Source organism: Apodemus sylvaticus, chromosome 4 (genome assembly GCF_947179515.1).
Source record: "Apodemus sylvaticus chromosome 4, mApoSyl1.1, whole genome shotgun sequence".
Lineage (NCBI taxonomy): Eukaryota > Metazoa > Chordata > Mammalia > Rodentia > Muridae > Apodemus > Apodemus sylvaticus.
In genome coordinates this window covers 33,338,648-33,355,512 of record NC_067475.1, presented here as the reverse complement: position 1 = coordinate 33,355,512, position 16,865 = coordinate 33,338,648, and positions in this window count along the sequence as shown.

Here is a 16,865-nt window from a genome sequence, read left to right as displayed (position 1 = left end):
AGGAGGAACACATCTATAATAAATTTACAAGGAAACACCTCCAGTTCAAAATATTTAGGCCTCCACGTTTATCTTTGGGGCTTAAGTAGAGAGATCCTTCATTTATATTGCATTACTATTTCCAAGTCCTTTGGAGACATTAAAAGAAACAAAGACCTTTTCTAATAACTACAGCCGTTTGGTTCGTTGTGCCAAAGAGTCCGGGGTTGAGGGGTTAGAGTGGAGTTTCCTGAGTCTTGTAGAGCAATATGTAGCTGAGGCAAAGGTCATGCCCCCTGTGTTTTGTTTTAAATAATATTGACCCATTAATTCTAAACCTGCTTGTTCCTGAAATTATACAGGATTATAGTTTGCAAACTGCCGGACAATGAAGCAAATCAAGATGAATTACAGCCTGGGCCCTCCGTCCTATCCTCTGACATCTAAATAGGGAATGAGGTCTGTGTGAGTGTTTGAAAGAACTTTAAGCCCAGGCTCCTCCTCCTAACCCAGCGTTTTAGCTCCTTTTTGTTAAATGTGAAATTTGATTTCGTAACCAATAGTAGCAAATAAGGCTTACTTTTCTAAGACTTCACCGCCTAGGCGCTGGGAGGGTCACCAGAGGGTGTTCTGAGGTCTTTTGTTATTCCTGCCCCCCCCCCCCACCAACCCCCAATACCAGACACAGTATAAGCTGCTACGACAAACACCGGGAGAGAAAAGTGGCCTCTGGTTTTCTGAGGCCGAGAAAACGAGTGTTTTTACGCTTAAGTTGCTTTTTATCTCACCGAAACATTACCTAGGAGCTTTGGAGCTCAGCCACACAGTCTTTGTTCTGCGAGGACCTGCCGCGGCCGCTTAAAACAGATCACAGATAATATCCCCGATTTAAGATCAACTGCTCGGCGCACATTAACTTTCTTTTTCTTTCTTTTGAAAGCTTCGCGCCTGTCCTGTTGCGGGATCACGCGGTGGGTGGGGGGTAGAGAGAAGGCCTTTGGACGAGGGTCACCTCCGTCCTTGTTCCCTTGAGAGCAGTGGAGAGGAAAGCGGTCATCAAGGGTGGACTTTGCCTTCTGGAACCGGGGAGGCGGGTAGGAGGGAACCAGCCGGTGTCTCTCTGAGTCTTGGCGTGGTTGAGAAGAGTGGGGGGGGGGGGAGGGTGCAAACTGGGTGGAAGATTTGGGGATCTTGCCTAGAAGCGCCAAAGAGGGCAGCTGGCCTATTTTGCTTTTCCTGCCGATCTGATCCAAGGTGACTTGGGAGCGCATGTTTAAGGGGTGAGTCTCGGCCTAGTTTCTTGGCTCAACTAGAATTCTGTTAAAGAAAACCAATCTGCAAAAACAAAACAAAACAAAACAACAGATGGAAGAGTTGTCACTTCCCCAACTTTAGAGGTTCAAAAGAGGGGCGGGGACTTGGGGCAGAAGATAGGTCCTGTCTCAACTACCAAAGCTACGCATTCTGGACTTCCATTCAGGCCTCGTCCAGGATTCCCAGCCAACTCACTCTTCCGCAGCACCTCTCTTTTCCCTGGAGCCCGAGAAACCTAGTTCCTGAGCGGGTGGAGCCCGCCCCTTGCCCCTCCTGCTCCTACCCTGGTAACCCCCCTCCAGCCATCGCCACCTCCACCACCTCGGTTCCACTCAATCGATTTTTGCTGCATGTCAACACTTATTACCGGTGAGTGTGAGGGTATTTTTTTTCTCCTTCTCTAGGTCTCTTAATGATTTCTGAGCTAGTTGTGTATTAAAGTGCTTAAAGAAAACTTTAAGGTAATCTATAGCATGAAGATCAACCTCCCGCTCCCTGCCCTACCCCGCGTGGGTTCAAACATGGCGAGAGCGCTTAGCGAGGGAGGCAGGCTTCAGTGGCCTAGGCACCCAGCGAAGCACCTCAGGGGCAGCCAAAGCAAACCCGGCTTAAAGCGAAGGAGGCCTTGCTTAGACCCTCAGTGGGGCAGACCCCAGGTCCTGCTCTGTCGCTTAGCTACACATTCAAGCTTTCTCCCACCTTGATGGCTACGGTATAATTGCGTTTTTATTTTACTTTTATCTTTTTAAAATTGGACATCTTCTTAGGGTCCCCAACTCGCCTTTCTTCTAATACGGGATTCAGGGTGGAGGCTGGGAGAATTGTGTATAAAACCTAGTACCTCCTTATCACCTCCCTGTTCCTAACAGATTTGATGCCCACAATTTGCTTACAAACGTAACTGTAAGGGAAAGATGGTGGCACGACCCAGCCCTATAAGCAACCTCCTTAGAAGATCTGCTTCTCCCTGACCTGGTTTTTCCCCGCCCCAGATCTCCCTGGGTCCTGAAACCAGGAGTCCTTTTCAGAGCGAAACAACACCGCCAACAAATTAATGGGAGAAAAAGAAATACCATCTTTAAAGTCCCAATATTCCTCAAAGCCCTATAAATTAACCCGTGGAGAGCAGCGAACCCTTTTAAGGAGCGTCTATAAAACTCCTGCGCGTTCTGGAAAGAGGACAACCTCCCCACCCCCTGTCACGGCGGCGGTGACCAAAACAAAGGTCTGCTCTGCAATCCACATCCAAATCCACGAGTCTCCGACACTGGTCCCCCCCCCCCCCCCCAGCCTCTGTCGCCCACCAGAGATCTGAGCTAGCTGAGCAGTCCCAGGCTGAGAGCTTTAACTTTTTTTTAGAGCTGAGGAGAAAGGGAGGGATGTAACCAGATCAGAGTCTTTATGAATATAGACTCCCACTGATTGATTTATAAACCCCCAGCGAGCGGCGGCAGTTAACGTAAGCAAGCTCGCTGACGTGCAAGAGAAACTGGTGGACTGGGTCGGTGAAGCAGGTCTGAAAAGAAATGCAAAGAAGTCTCTGGTAGCCGATTTTTCAGGAGAAATCAGAAAGAAAACATCTTTCCTCGCCCATTCTCCCAAACCATTGTGTTTAAATTTAATCTGAAAAACAATACTTCTAGAAGAGATGTTTTTAAAGTCACTGTGAACACAAGACTGATTTACCTATACAGACTTTTTAGCAGATGTAACCTGGGAAGATTTTATGTTAATCTTCAAAGTTGTCCCCTCTTCCTTTCTCCTGACTCCCCACAAAGGGGGGACCTTTTCATTGCTGATTTTTCTATCTGAGATTAGAAGTAGGATGTATTGTGTCCAGGATGCATAACTTCATTTCCGTCCTGAATACTTTATGTTTTATGTAAATGTTGCTTTTAGATTTTGTTTGGGGACTAAAGAAGTCCCCGAAAGAGATAAAGTACCCCCATTAAAGAAGTTAATTCTACTTAATTGCTCCAAAAAAAATCCCAGTTACTCCTTTTGTGGTGGTGTACTGTAGCAGTTGTAGAAAAGGGGGAGATACTTGGAGCCAAAGCTGTTTCCTAAAAGAACCATCTAGCTTCCTTTTAATTTAAAACACGCTTTAAAAACATTCAGTGACTGTATGGAGGAGTATTTACGTTGAGGTGATAGTGTTGCAGGATTGCTTTTCTTCCCCCTTTCTCTTTAAAAGGAGGATAAATGAAGTTGAGACTAATTAGTTGCTCCCCACGCAGTGTGTGTAGGTGTGGGAGGGGGAGGTGCCCTGTGATTTTGATGGATCCCTTCCCAGCCAGCTCGCCTAATCTTCTGGTTAAAACATTTAAGGTCTCCTTCAGTTTTCTCTCTCCTCTTTCCTCCCGCACCCCACTGTCTTTTTTTTTTTTTTTCACCCAGCCAAGGTTTTTACTTTGTTTTCTTTTGCTGTTTTCTTTCTCCTATTCCCAATCCTAGCAATTTAGAAAATGGCCCATAGCGCTGAAGGCTGATGCATCCAGATTAAGTCTTGGGTTGTTTATCTTAGAGACTTGGCCACAGCTTCCTTGTTCAAGAACTAGAAAAGCCCTCTTTGCTTCCTTCAGCTAGCTGAAGTTCCCAAGGTCCGTTTGAGAAGGTAACATCTAGAACCCTTTACACTGTCCAGGATGGAACAGGAGGGCAGGATTTCGATTGTGATTCAGAACTCAAGTCAACTGACAGTTCAATTTCCCTGCTCTGCCTCTGTCAACAGTTCCTGCAACTCTGTCTCTGGGATAGGTATCACCCATGGGTTGATTTCTGCAGGGAAGAAGAGAGAGGGAGGAAAAAAAAAAACCGGCACTTTGATGGGTCCTTCCCTGTTCTCCCGGACGGAGAGGCAGGACTTTCTCGGGCGTCACTTCACGGCGATGCCTGCGTTTGCTGGACCGCCTGTCTCCCAGACAGCAAGCTTCACCTCGCTGTGTGCGGGCACGGGGGAGGGGGAGGAGAAGTCTTCAGACAGAGGTGGGAATCCTGTAGGCTGTCCTCAGGACACAGCTTTGCTTGCCAGAGCCCAAGGCTACAGATCTCTTTGAAAATAAAGTAATATCAAACAAAAGAAAAGCGAAATAAAAGCTTTCTGCGGACTCTGGGCCCCAGGTGAATCGTCATTCCCAGGGCTTCAACAGCCGCAGCCCCTCGGGTCCCTGCTGAAAGCCAGAAATGGAGGCAGTTGATCTTATCTGACGAGGTAGCGTCTTATCTGTTTCAACGACAAAAGGGAGGGTCACGTCTGCGACTGCTGGGCCGCCCTTCCAGGCTCCAGCGTCCCCGTGCGGAGGTGTCCAAGCTTCAATCCCCTTCTCCAGGAGAGCTGATCTGGTTTGCCAATTACCAAACACCAGGCCCTGGGCAGCTGGTCAGGACCTTTTGGACCTTGGAGTTCCGTTCCGCCCGACCCGCCGAGCTTGGCTTTCGGGTCTTCCAGATGCCGCGGCTCCACCTGAGCGTGCCCTCGAGGCCGGCGGCTCCTCCTAGGGCCGCTAGACCTGCTGGGTCGGAACAGCCCAGCTCTGGGACTGTCCACCGATCCCCGAAGAAGCTTTACCTTAACGTCCTGACTTTTTTGTTTTATTGTTTTTGGTTTTTTTTTTTTTTCTTTTTTTTTGGACGGAGGTTAAGAGCAAGGGGAGGTGGTAATAGCTCGGACCTCTCTTTAATCTAACCGTACTTTTCTGACACACTAGGAGAGAATATGGAACCCCGCAGGCCAACCTATGCAAGTCCAGGTTCTCTCTATTGGGTCTCGGCATGGTTTCTGTGTCTCCCACACAACACAATCTGTCTTAATCAGCAGCTGGACAAACACCTCTGCTTCCTGCCGCTCCCGCAGCTAGTAGTCCGGAATAAGGAGTCCAACGCCCTTGATCGGGGAAGTCAGGATGGACACAGGGCCCAGCAATGGAGTTGTGGGGAATCTAGCGCTCCCCTGGGTGGCCCTACAAGCCCTGATAGGGACCTGGACCTCAGCCTGGCCAGCGGTCCGGACATAGTCAGGGCGCGACCTCGCAGCAGCAATCCCCGAGCAGTAGGGCCCTCCTCCCCTTCACATCCATTCTCACCCTCTCCTGGCCTCTGCTTCTTCGCTCCGAGCGGTCATATACCTTGAGTGGGTCACCCCTGCTTGCCTCCTTCAAGATGCCTCAAGCACGGGGGTTGAATATTAACCGGCTAGAGCTATAGAGTGGGGTAAAACATTACATATAAAAATGAATCATCTATCCGATCCCAGAAGAGAAGACCTATAGCCAGCTCTGCGTCTAGAAAAGATCTGGCCATGTCCCGTGTCCCCACTCCACTGACTGCTTCTACCCACCGACCATTCTGCCGCAGGTGGCCGGGGAGGACAGATACGGAATAGCCAATCTTTTCCCTTGCGGAGCCCGCGGTTAATTGATGGTTTCAAACACAAGCTAAAGTCCTTTCGAGAAAGGTCGGGGACAGCATTTCATCTCTTATATGAACTGGTGGAGACAGCCTTTAATCTAAGAAGGCCCTCTGGCCTCAGGGTGAAGGAGGAAACCATCCTCCTCCCCCCCCACACACACACACACCCGCGCGCCCCTGCTGTCGCCTCTGGCATCGCTGAGAGCTAAGGCTGGGTGGGTAGCTGGTGGCAGGCAGAGTCGGGAGCCTGAGCCTGGAGGAAGGCCAGCCCTAGAAGGCTACAAGCTAATAGGGCTGGCCTGAACTGAGTACTCTGGCCTGAGGGCCTCAGGAAACTCCTCCTACTCGTCCCCATTTCTCAGTCCCCTGCCTCAGGCTTCGCCTCTTCTCGCTCTGACCTATTTATTTCTATTAACCAAAAAGTAACAATGTTCTACTCAGATTTAGCAGGTAGGCCCAAGTATCCAGTCACTCGGAATTTATCAAAAGATGACAGGGATTGAAGGAGTTAATGAGGGATTCTGCAGCTTCTCACTTCAGTGACCTTACCTGGGAAACAGTAGTGACAGTCCCCACTCGGCTAGCTTAAGACTCCTATATCGCAAATTCCTCAGTAGGACCTGGATTTGGTTTCTTTCTCTCCTTCTCCCTCAGCCTGATCCTCTCTTTCCTTCCCTGCCCCACTCGAAAAAGATAAGGTGGTTGCTCATTAGAGAAAGATGTGATTCAACAGGAACCCCCCCCCCATTGTCAACAAGCTGCAAGAAATGCCCCTGCCTCCTAACAAAATGGAATTATTTCTCCTACAAAATACTTATTTGATCTAAAACGAAGTGCCTGGCTTATAATAATTCTTTTCCTTAATTTGGACCCTGCCTCTGACAGATTCCCCAACCAGTCTCATTTTCACGGAGAGTATTTATCTAAGTTTTCAAGTTAAGAGGTCCAAAAAAAGAAAAAAAAGTGGTTTTGGTGATTTGCCTATCTAGTTAGAACTCTGTACAGCTGAATGGCTTCAGATGCCCCTCTTAACTCATTCAAAGGCAGCTACTTCTTCCCAGTGTTCACAGCCTGTAGAGTTAGTGATCCTAAGTACTTCTGGAAAGGTTTAGAGGCTGGCAGCAGAGGCAGCAGAGTCTAGGGAAGGGGAGTTTTTGGCATCTTCGCAGGTGTACTCACCATGCCTGTCCTGAGGTCTCTGTACAAGTATTAATTGGATGTCACCATTCAGTTAGTTCTTAGGGAACATGGCTTAAGTTTAAGATGTGGTTACACACTTAATCGAGTCCTCTCCTGGCTTGTCACTGCTCATACTTCATTGAACACAGTGTCCCCTGCCATTCCCAGCACAGCAGTGACAGACCGACTTTGTCATCGTCCAATTCTGCGTTACACCACTTCTCCAAGAAAAACAGAATCGACTCAAATGTTCCACTGCTCTGCTCCAGAGAGACGACGAACACATCAAAGCAAGGAAATAAAAAGAGGTTTGCATCACGCGCTCAACATGAATGTGAGACTCAGAAATGGGCCAGGAAGGGTATTTACTCTCAAAGGTACCCGGTGGCTGGGGAAGGGGAATTATGGAGAGTCTAATAGCCTCAAACTATCTTCTTCCTCACCAAACTACCATGTTATCTGACACTCTGGATCTATTTGTGTCCCTGGTAACAGGGGGTTGGACTGACAGGTCACAGACTAGAGGGCTTGGGTGACTGAAAACAAGTTTGACAAGAAAGGAATCTGGGTGGAGTGCCACCATGGCAGTGGAGAGAGGCTGGGGCTACAGTTCCAGGAGCAGCTCCGGCAGCCCCAGGCTCTGCTAGATCCTGGTTTACACAAAACTCTTCCTCAGAGGAGAGTTTGTGACAGTACGATGTCACGGAGGAGGAAAATTTTAACCTCTGTCTACCCTTGCCTTCTCTTTATCTCCCATTCCTTTCTACCCTATTCTATCTCACTACAATCTCCCCAGGCTCTTGTCCTCTCTTAAATTAGACATTGAATTACTTTCAGTTCTCTCTCTCTCTCTCTCTCTCTCTCTCTCTCTCTCTCTCTCTCTCTCTCTCTCTCTCCATATATATATATATATATATATATATATATATATATATATATATATATATATATATATATATATACAGATAAGAGTCTACCTGGATACCGGTGTGTTGTCAAGATCATGGAGTGCTCATGTGAACCTCAGCAGAGGTTTGGGGATGAGCAGGCACTACGCACTCTACCTTTGTCTCTTAAAAGGGACCATGCCTGTTCTTTAGTGAAGTTCCCTTGCATGCTGGATGTCCTGGGCTGTCATGAGTACAGCTCTTTCAGGGGCAGCAAGACCCTTAAAATGATCAGCAAAGTCATTTCTACCTTCAGCCTTCATTTTACCTTTATTTAATATAGTGACAAAAAATGACTTTGCCTGTATCACTATACATGTGTACATGTGTGTGAGGAGGCCAGAGGACAACTTAAGGCCCACCATTTAGGAACGTGACCCAGCTTATTATTTTTTTTAAAAAAAATATGATTAGCCTGTCTGCATGTCATATCATGTCATATATGTGGAGAAGGAGGAGGACTTTTTGGAAAGAGTTCTCCCCTTTTCTCTTTCTACCTTTTGGGGTTTCCAGGAGTCAACCTCAGGGGCACCACCACACCTACATTTTGCCCAGGTTCTGGGTGTGCAACCCAGGTTTTCCTGCTCGCAAGGTTAGACTTTTGCTGACGGAGTCATCTCCCATTGCCAATTTTCTGTCCTATCTTGGAAGTTTCCTCCCAGGAAGTACCACCTGACTTGGAATATCTACCTGTCTTTCAGGAAAGTATACAGCAGACCATTTGATGGACTGATGTGGTAATCAGCCCCTCTCTCCATCTTCCCATACAAAGGTCCTTGGTTTGTAATAGCGTATGCTTATTGGGTGAGCAGCATCTTGTGGTGAGCTTTCTTTCTTTTGTGGTTGGCAAATCCTTTTGTTCTAGCGCTGTAACCCTTTAGACTAGACCTGTGTTGGCAGAGACCCTTCCTCCACACAGTTACCCCACTCTCTTCCCCTCTTCTTGGATCTCTTCTCTGCTTTTCTAATCCCATCCAAAGACTCAACTGATGTCATTTTAAATCAGTGCTACCATCTTTGTGTTAAACCTAGCCTCTAGACAGTTACTGTTCTCATGCTCAAAGCTACCTTTTGCCGTACTAACTCCTTTGGTGATTCCTAAATAGGGCATTTAATTATGAGCTAAGACTTTGGAGGTCATTTTTTAGCTTTTTGTTAGAACTTGACATAATACTTGATAAGATAGTAGATGTTCAATAAATGCCTATTGATCAAATGGTATAATTAAAACCTTTGTGTACAGAAATAAACATCAAAGACATTAAAATCTATTTGGTTGGCACAAATTAAATCTCAGATTAATTCTAATTAATTTTAAGCTTTTTTTCCTCAACAAACCAGACATGTAAAAGCATTCTGTGGAAGTTTCGCCTTCAACTTTCCACCACCCTCATGATGTCAGAGTGTGTTGAGGGCGATGAGTCATGATCTGGGTTCAAAAGATGCCAGACACTTGTAAGCATGTTGACATTACCAATAAAGACGTTTCTAGAACAGTTAACTTGGGGAAAAGGTATGGTAAGTAGGTGGGAAAAGGTGTTATGACTGGTTGGATGGGGGTCTTATGTTGGTAATCCTTAGGAGGATGAGGACTGAGTGTCGCTACAAGTTCAGATCCAGCTTTGGCTATAAAATGAGACCATGGCTCAAAGTGAGAGGGAAGGGAAGTACTGAGGTGGGGGAGACAGAAACAGAGAGACTATGTGTGCATAACACGAGACAAATATTCCAGCTTGTCTGGGATAGCTCGTCTAGCTAAAGGGTTAGAATATCCAATGTTTGAAATTATTTTACTCTTTAATTAGTTTGGCTATTTACAATACTATCAACATATATGATGATTGTCCAGAGTATAAGATAATACTATCAACAAATCTGGTCTTTCTTTCCATCTTATTTTTGTCTTTGGTGCTTTGAATGAGCCTTGGTTTCTTCCTGTTTTCTTTTGTAATATTTATTTATTTATTTTATATATATAAGCACATTGTAGCTGTCTTCAGACACACCAGAAGTGGGCGTCAGATCCCATTACAGATGGTTGTAAGCCACCATGTGGTTGTTGGGAATTGAACTCAGGACCTCTGGAAGATCAATCAGTGCTCTAACCACTGAGCCATCTCTTTAGCCCTTCTTTCCCTTTAAAAAATATTTATTTATTTTATGTATAGGAATGCCCTATCATCGTGCAAATCAGAAGAGGATATCAGATATCAGATCCCATTACAGATGATTGTGAGCCACTATATCATTGCTGGGCTGGGAATTGAACTTGGGACCTCTGGAAGAGCAACCAGTGCTTTTAACTGCTGAGCCATCTTTCCAGCCCCCAAGCCTTAGTTACTTTTATGTTTCTCATCTTTCACTGAGCTGTATTCCCATCTTTATTTTTTATGATAAGAGACAAGAAAGTCTGTGTGGTTAAAAATACCAGGAAAAGAAAAAAAGCACAAAAAATATTTCATTCAATCAGAGTTTTATTAAAGTTGCAGACTAAACAAATTGCATTTTAAATTTTGCTAATAAAAATATGTATTATATGTAGTAGGACTCTTGGTTGTTCTTTGATATATTCTCTCTCTCTCTCTCTCTCTCTCTCTCTCTCTCTCTCTCTCTCTCCCTCCCTCCCTCCCTCCCTCCCTCTCTCTCCCTCTCCCTCTCCCTCTCCTCCTCCTCTCTCTGTCCCCCTCACTCTCTTTCCCTCTCCCTCTCTCTCCCTCTCCCTCTCTCTCTCTCTCTTTCTCTCTCTCTCCCAGTCTCCCTTTCTCTCATCCCCTCCCTCCCTTCCCTCCTCTCTCTCCCTCTTCCTCTCTCTCTCTTCTCTTCTGTAGCACTGGCTGTTCTGGAACTTGCTGTATAGAACAGCTGACCTTGAATTCCCAGAGACTGGCATGCCTATGACTCCTGAATAAGGGAGTGTGCCCCCATGCCTGCCACCTCACAGATTTTTGATTTTCTTATTGATGAAAAGATATTCCATGGACCAATTGTCAAATGCGTCTCACTTTCCAGAAGTTAGCAAGAAAGGCAAATGCTAGATGAAATGGGAACTTTGATGAAATATCCGTGAAGCTTTGATAACTCTTGATACTTACCAGAGGAAAAAGCATTTTTCACTAAATAAATTAACAAATACACATATAGACAAACAAGTAATGATGGGGTACAGAGTTACAAAGAACTACAGTGGTGTGCCTCATGTCTAACAATGACAACCTTGATCATGAAGTTTCTTACAGGACTCTGAGAGAGGAGTCAGTGGCTAGTGGGTCGAAAACCAAGAAGAAAGTCATTAGAAAAATGAAAAGCCATAATTTTTGGAAAGTATGTAATATTTCTTATTTGAAGGACTGATGTTGAGGAGTAATTTGCCTCAGATTGCTTGGTTAATCGATGGTAGATTTGTGCGTAGAATAGAACTGTTGATTGTCAACATGACTAAACCAAGAGATATTCCCAGTACATGAATAAAATACACTTTTAAGAGGGTGTTTTCAGATAACATTAACTAGAGAGAAAGACCTATCCTCATTGTAGATGGCCCTGCTCAATATATTGAAGACCCAGATGAAATAAAAGGGATAGAAAAAAGCTGCACTCTAGTCTGAACAGTCTCTCTCTCTCTCTCTCTCTCTCTCTCTCTCTCTCTCTCTCTCTCTCCATCCATCCATCCACCCACTCATCTATCCATCTATACAACCACCCATCTATTGATCTATCCATCCACCCACCCATCCATCCATCCATTCATCTATTGATCTATCTATCTATCTATCTATCTATCTATCTATCTATCTATCTATATATCTCAGTCTCTCTGCTTCATGGTGGTCATGAGGTAAGCAGCCTCTGCCCACATGCTCCCTCTCCTATGCTGGTCTGCCTCACTGTGGCCTAGCAGTGCAAACAGTTGACTTCCAAAACCGTGAGCTCAAATCTTTCATATTTCCTCTTTAAACTCTCTCTCTCTCAGCATTTGTCATAGTGAGGAAGAGTCTAGCCCTGGACTAAAATCAGGCACTAAGCAGTGTCAACAGTCTGAGATTGTTATTCTTCTTCTGCATTACTTTTTGATGACATGATTGGAAAAATGCCGTTTATTAGATAAAAGAAAAGTGATGTTAAAAGTAATGTGAAAATAATAGCACCTACTGTCTTCTAAGATGAGCAGTGCTGGTAAAACAAGATAATTATAATGACTGAGTTGAAGATTTTTACTCTCTCTTGTGAAGTCCAACACACATTTCTTAGGGTAAAGCAACACACAGAGACTTAAGACATTTTTTCCCGGATTTATTTATTTTACATATGGGAATAAACTGTAGCTGTCTTCAGACACACCAGAAAAGGACATCAGATCCCATTATAGATGGTTGTGAGCCACCATGTCATTGCTGGGAATAGAACTCAGGACCTCTAGAAGAGCAGTCAGTGCTTTTCACTGGTGAGCCATTTCTCCAGCTCCCTCTTAAGACATTTTAACATGTGATATTTTAGATATAATGTGAAATTCAGTACACTCCCCCTAAAATCATTAAAAGATATATATATGTATATATATATACACACATACACACACACACACACACAAATGAGAAACAGTTATATAGTATATAATCAAGTTATTTTTGCCTTCATTTTGTATACTATACATGCCCTGCTTTCCTGCTCCTCCCCCCTCATCTGCGCTGTCCATACTTGAGACTATCTGAAGATCTTATTTAGCTTACATATTCATACTCCAGAAAAAGCCTCCCTGATATCCTGTGAAAAGGTTGGGCCAGACTACCTCTCTTTTGTGCTTTCATGGTTCCATGTCTTGTTGGGATGATGAAATACACAGACAAAAGCAAGTTAAAGGAGAAAAGATTAGTTTAAGCTTGTAGTTTTCTAGATTACAGACCATCATAGTAGAGAAGTCACAGTGGTGGGGCTTTGGGAGAACGGCACACATATTACAATCACAGTCAAGAGCAGGAACCAGTGAATTAAGGCATGTTCACTTACTCTCAGCTGTAGGCTTGGATTTTCCAAAATCTACTTTAATGAGGGTTAAATAATGCTTTAACCTCCCTTGTAGCCCACCATCCACCAGAGGTAGTGTAAAGGAAAGGTTAATAGGGCAAAGGAGGAGGAGGACCTGTCTAAAAATAGTTCTTTGAGTTGATTCTAGTCTTCGTTGGCAGGATATCAGCAGTTTAGTTCACATGAATTAGCAGCAGAAGCTCGATCCACTTATAAACACCAGTCATGAATCAAGAAACTGCAGTTTGATTCAGAATAAACCTCAAGTCTCGGCCAATAATCGGACTGAGTCCACAGAAATGAGGCAAGAAGTTGCTGAAATATCAGAAGTTCTTTGGTGCATTTCTCTCAGCAACATCAAGATAAACGATGATCTGCAAAGAGCGGCAAAGCAAAGCAATGCCGCAGCGTCATCAGTGCGAAGACCAGTGTCAGTAAAGTGCAGCAAAGACCATCCAAGAGTGGCAAGGTGAACCAACGCCACACTGTCATCCACTGTCTGTTGGGTTATACTTACACCCTTTCCAACCATCATATGTTCTCTCAAGCACCCACTCTGCAAAACGTCACACGCACTTTTATCAGGGCAGCTTCCAGAAAGACACCATGTGTCTGTTCTCAGCAAAGAGAAATTTCACTTCACTCAGCTCCCTCTCTTCATTCTTATACGGTTTGGGATTCCCTCCCTAGCGGTATTGTTGCCACCCACTGTGGACACATACCAACAGACCACCTCAGTCCAGAGAGTCTCACACTGAATTCCCTTCCCAGGTGATTCCAGACTGTGTCAAGTTAACCGTTAAAATTAACAATCTTTTTAAAAACAATTGGGATGGAAGTCTTCCTATCGCCATTCCCACCAAGGAGCCGGGAGACTCCACAGCCTTCTGTGCATAGCCCGCCAGGAGGGAGTGATCTCCCAGCAGACTTTCACTTTTGAGTGCAGAGGTGAGATCTTCTTTCTGGAGAGGACCAAGATAGGAGCACACAGGGCCTAAGATCAGTGGAGCAGCTGAGACAGAAGTTTTCCCGCCTGCTGCCATTTGCACCAAGGAGCTGGGAAACGACAGTCTTCTGTGCATAGCCTGCCAGAAGAGAGAGATCTCCCAGCAGTGCTTTCACTTTTGAGCTCAGAGGAGTAAGGACACAGGCTTACAGGCCCACAGGAGGAACAAACTCCAGCCAGAGACAAGAATACCAACTAGCACCAGATGGTGAAAGGCAAGCACAAGAACCCTACCAACTGAAACCAAGGCCACATGGTAACACCAGAATCCAATTCTCCCATCACAGCAAGTCCCGGATACCCCAACACACCAGAAAAGAAAGAGTTGGATTTAAAATCGTATCTCATGATGCTGATAGAGGGCTTCAAGAAAGACTTAAGTAACTCCCTTAAAGAAATACAGGAGAACATCAGTCAACAGGTAAAAGCCCTTAAAGAGGAAACACAAAACTCCCTTAAAGAAATACAAGAGATCATGGGTCAACAGGCAGAAGCCCTTAAAGAAGAAACACAAAAATCCCTTAAATAATTACAGGAAAACACAAACAATCAAGTGAAGGAACTGAACAAAACCATCCAGGACCTAAAAGTAGAAATAGAAGCAATAAAGAAATCACAAAGTGAGACATCTCTGAAGATAGAAAACCTTGGAAAGAATTCAGGAGTCATAGATGCAAGCATCAACAACAGAATACAAGAGGTAGAAGAAAGAACCTCAGGTGCTGAAGTTACCATAGAAAACATTGACTCAACAGTCAAAGAAAATGCAAAATGCATAAAGCTGGTAACTTAAAACATCTAGGAACTCCAGGACACAATGAGAAGACCAAATCTAAGGATTACAGGTATAGAAGAGAGCGAGGATTTACATCTTAAAGGCCCAGTAAATATCTTCAACAAAATTGTAGAAGAAAACTTCCCTAACCTAAAGAAAGAGATGCCCATGAATATACAAGAACCCTTCAGAACTCTAAACAGATTGGACCAGAACAGAAAATCCTTCTGGCACATAATAATCAAAACACCAAATTCACTAAACAAAGAAAGAATATTAAAAGCAGTAAGGGAAAAAGGGCAAGTAACTTATAAAGGCAAACCTATCAGAATCACACCAGACTTCTCACCAGAGACAATGAAAGCTAGAAGATCCTGGGCAGACCTAATACAGACCCTAAGAAAACACAAATGCCAGCCTAGGTTACTATACACAGAAAAACTCTGAATCATCAAAGATGGAGAAACCAAGATATTCCATGATAAAACCAAATTTGCACAATATCTGTCCACAAATCCAGCCCTACAAAGGATAATTGATGGAAAATGCCAACACAAGGAGGGAAACAACACCCTAGAAAAAGAAAGAAAGTAATCTTCCAACAAACCCAAAAGAAGATACCCACACAAACATAAAAATAACAGGAAGCAACAATCATTATTCCCTAATATCTCTTAACAACAATGGACTCAACTCCCCAATAAAAAGATATAGACTAACAAAATATTTCTCATGTAAATCTTCAATTTTATCAGAAAATGTTTGCAATTCCCTTTTAATTAATTTAGTAATTTCTTTTATGTCCACCATTTTATCTGTATTATTTTTCATGATAATCTTCAATTTAATATGTCTCTCTATATACTTCCTCTATTTTATCAGAAATATATTCAATGTAAATCTTTGATTTTATCACAAATGTTTCTAATCCCACCTTCAATTAATTTAGAAAGAGTTTTTACATCAACCATTCTTTATGTAAAATTTTCCATGAAATAATTTTAATGTGTTTGTCTATTTATTTCTTGAATTTTACCAGAATACTTTCCATGTAAATCTTCAATGTTATCTAAAAATGTTTATAATTCCACCTTCAATCAACTTAGAATTCTCTTTATGCCTATTATTTTATCTATATAATTTCCAATGATAATCTTTAATTTTAACATATTTTTCTATATATTTCTACAATTTTATCAGAAATCTTTTCCATGTAAATCTTCAAGTTTATCAGAAAATGTATATAATTCCACTTTTAATCAATTTAGGAATTCTTTTATGCCTACCATTATTATATCTATATAAAAAATTCCATGATAATCTTTAATTCTAACATGTTTTCTACATTTTTCTATAATTATCAGAAATATTTTCAACATAAATCTTCAAATCTATCATAAAATGTTTCTATCCCATATTTCAATTAATCTAACAATGTTTTACATGTCTACCACTTTACTCCTTAATTTTCCATGAAAATTGTCAATTTTAATGTGCTTATCTGAAATATTTTCCATATAAATTTTTAATTTTATCATAAAGTGTTTTTACTTCCCTTTACTTCCCTTTTCAATAAATAAAAAAGAGCTATTAAAATAAAAAACAATTTCATAAACTTAGAACATCTGAAGAACATAAAGCAAATGATTAAGTTTAGAATCTCACAGCTGGGATTTTCCACTACTCTTACATGTTCAGATCACATATTTTCTCTGACATCAAAACTACAGCACACAGGCATACTATTATAAATAACTGTTCACCCAAGTAGCCTGTTACCATATTCCTCTATTAGAGGCCATTGATTCACCAACCTAGACTTGAAAGGAATAGTTTTTTTTGACCTGTTGTCAGTGTCCTCACTGGGTGCATAGATATTTGTCTTCCCAGGAAAATTCATGCAGCAAACTATGTGAAAGAGTTTGGACTCTTTAAATATATACTGCCATGATCAACAGCTTGCCTCCCCTCTCCTCAGAATCCCAGTTAAAGCAGCTCCCAGATTCCCAGCTATAAAACACTAGATGATGTAAGCATCTGCTTTCTGGCTGAATTTAAGGTCTATGGAAGGAAGTCAATGTTTGGCATTTGTGAAAAGCCCTTGGCTGGGGAGGTCATAGGCCCTAGTGATAAAGCTATTGCTATTGGACATGATATGCTAATCAAATTATCTTCTAAATAATTATGTTTATGCACATAGATTAGTGCTGATGCCACTTTGGCCAGGAAGCTTTTT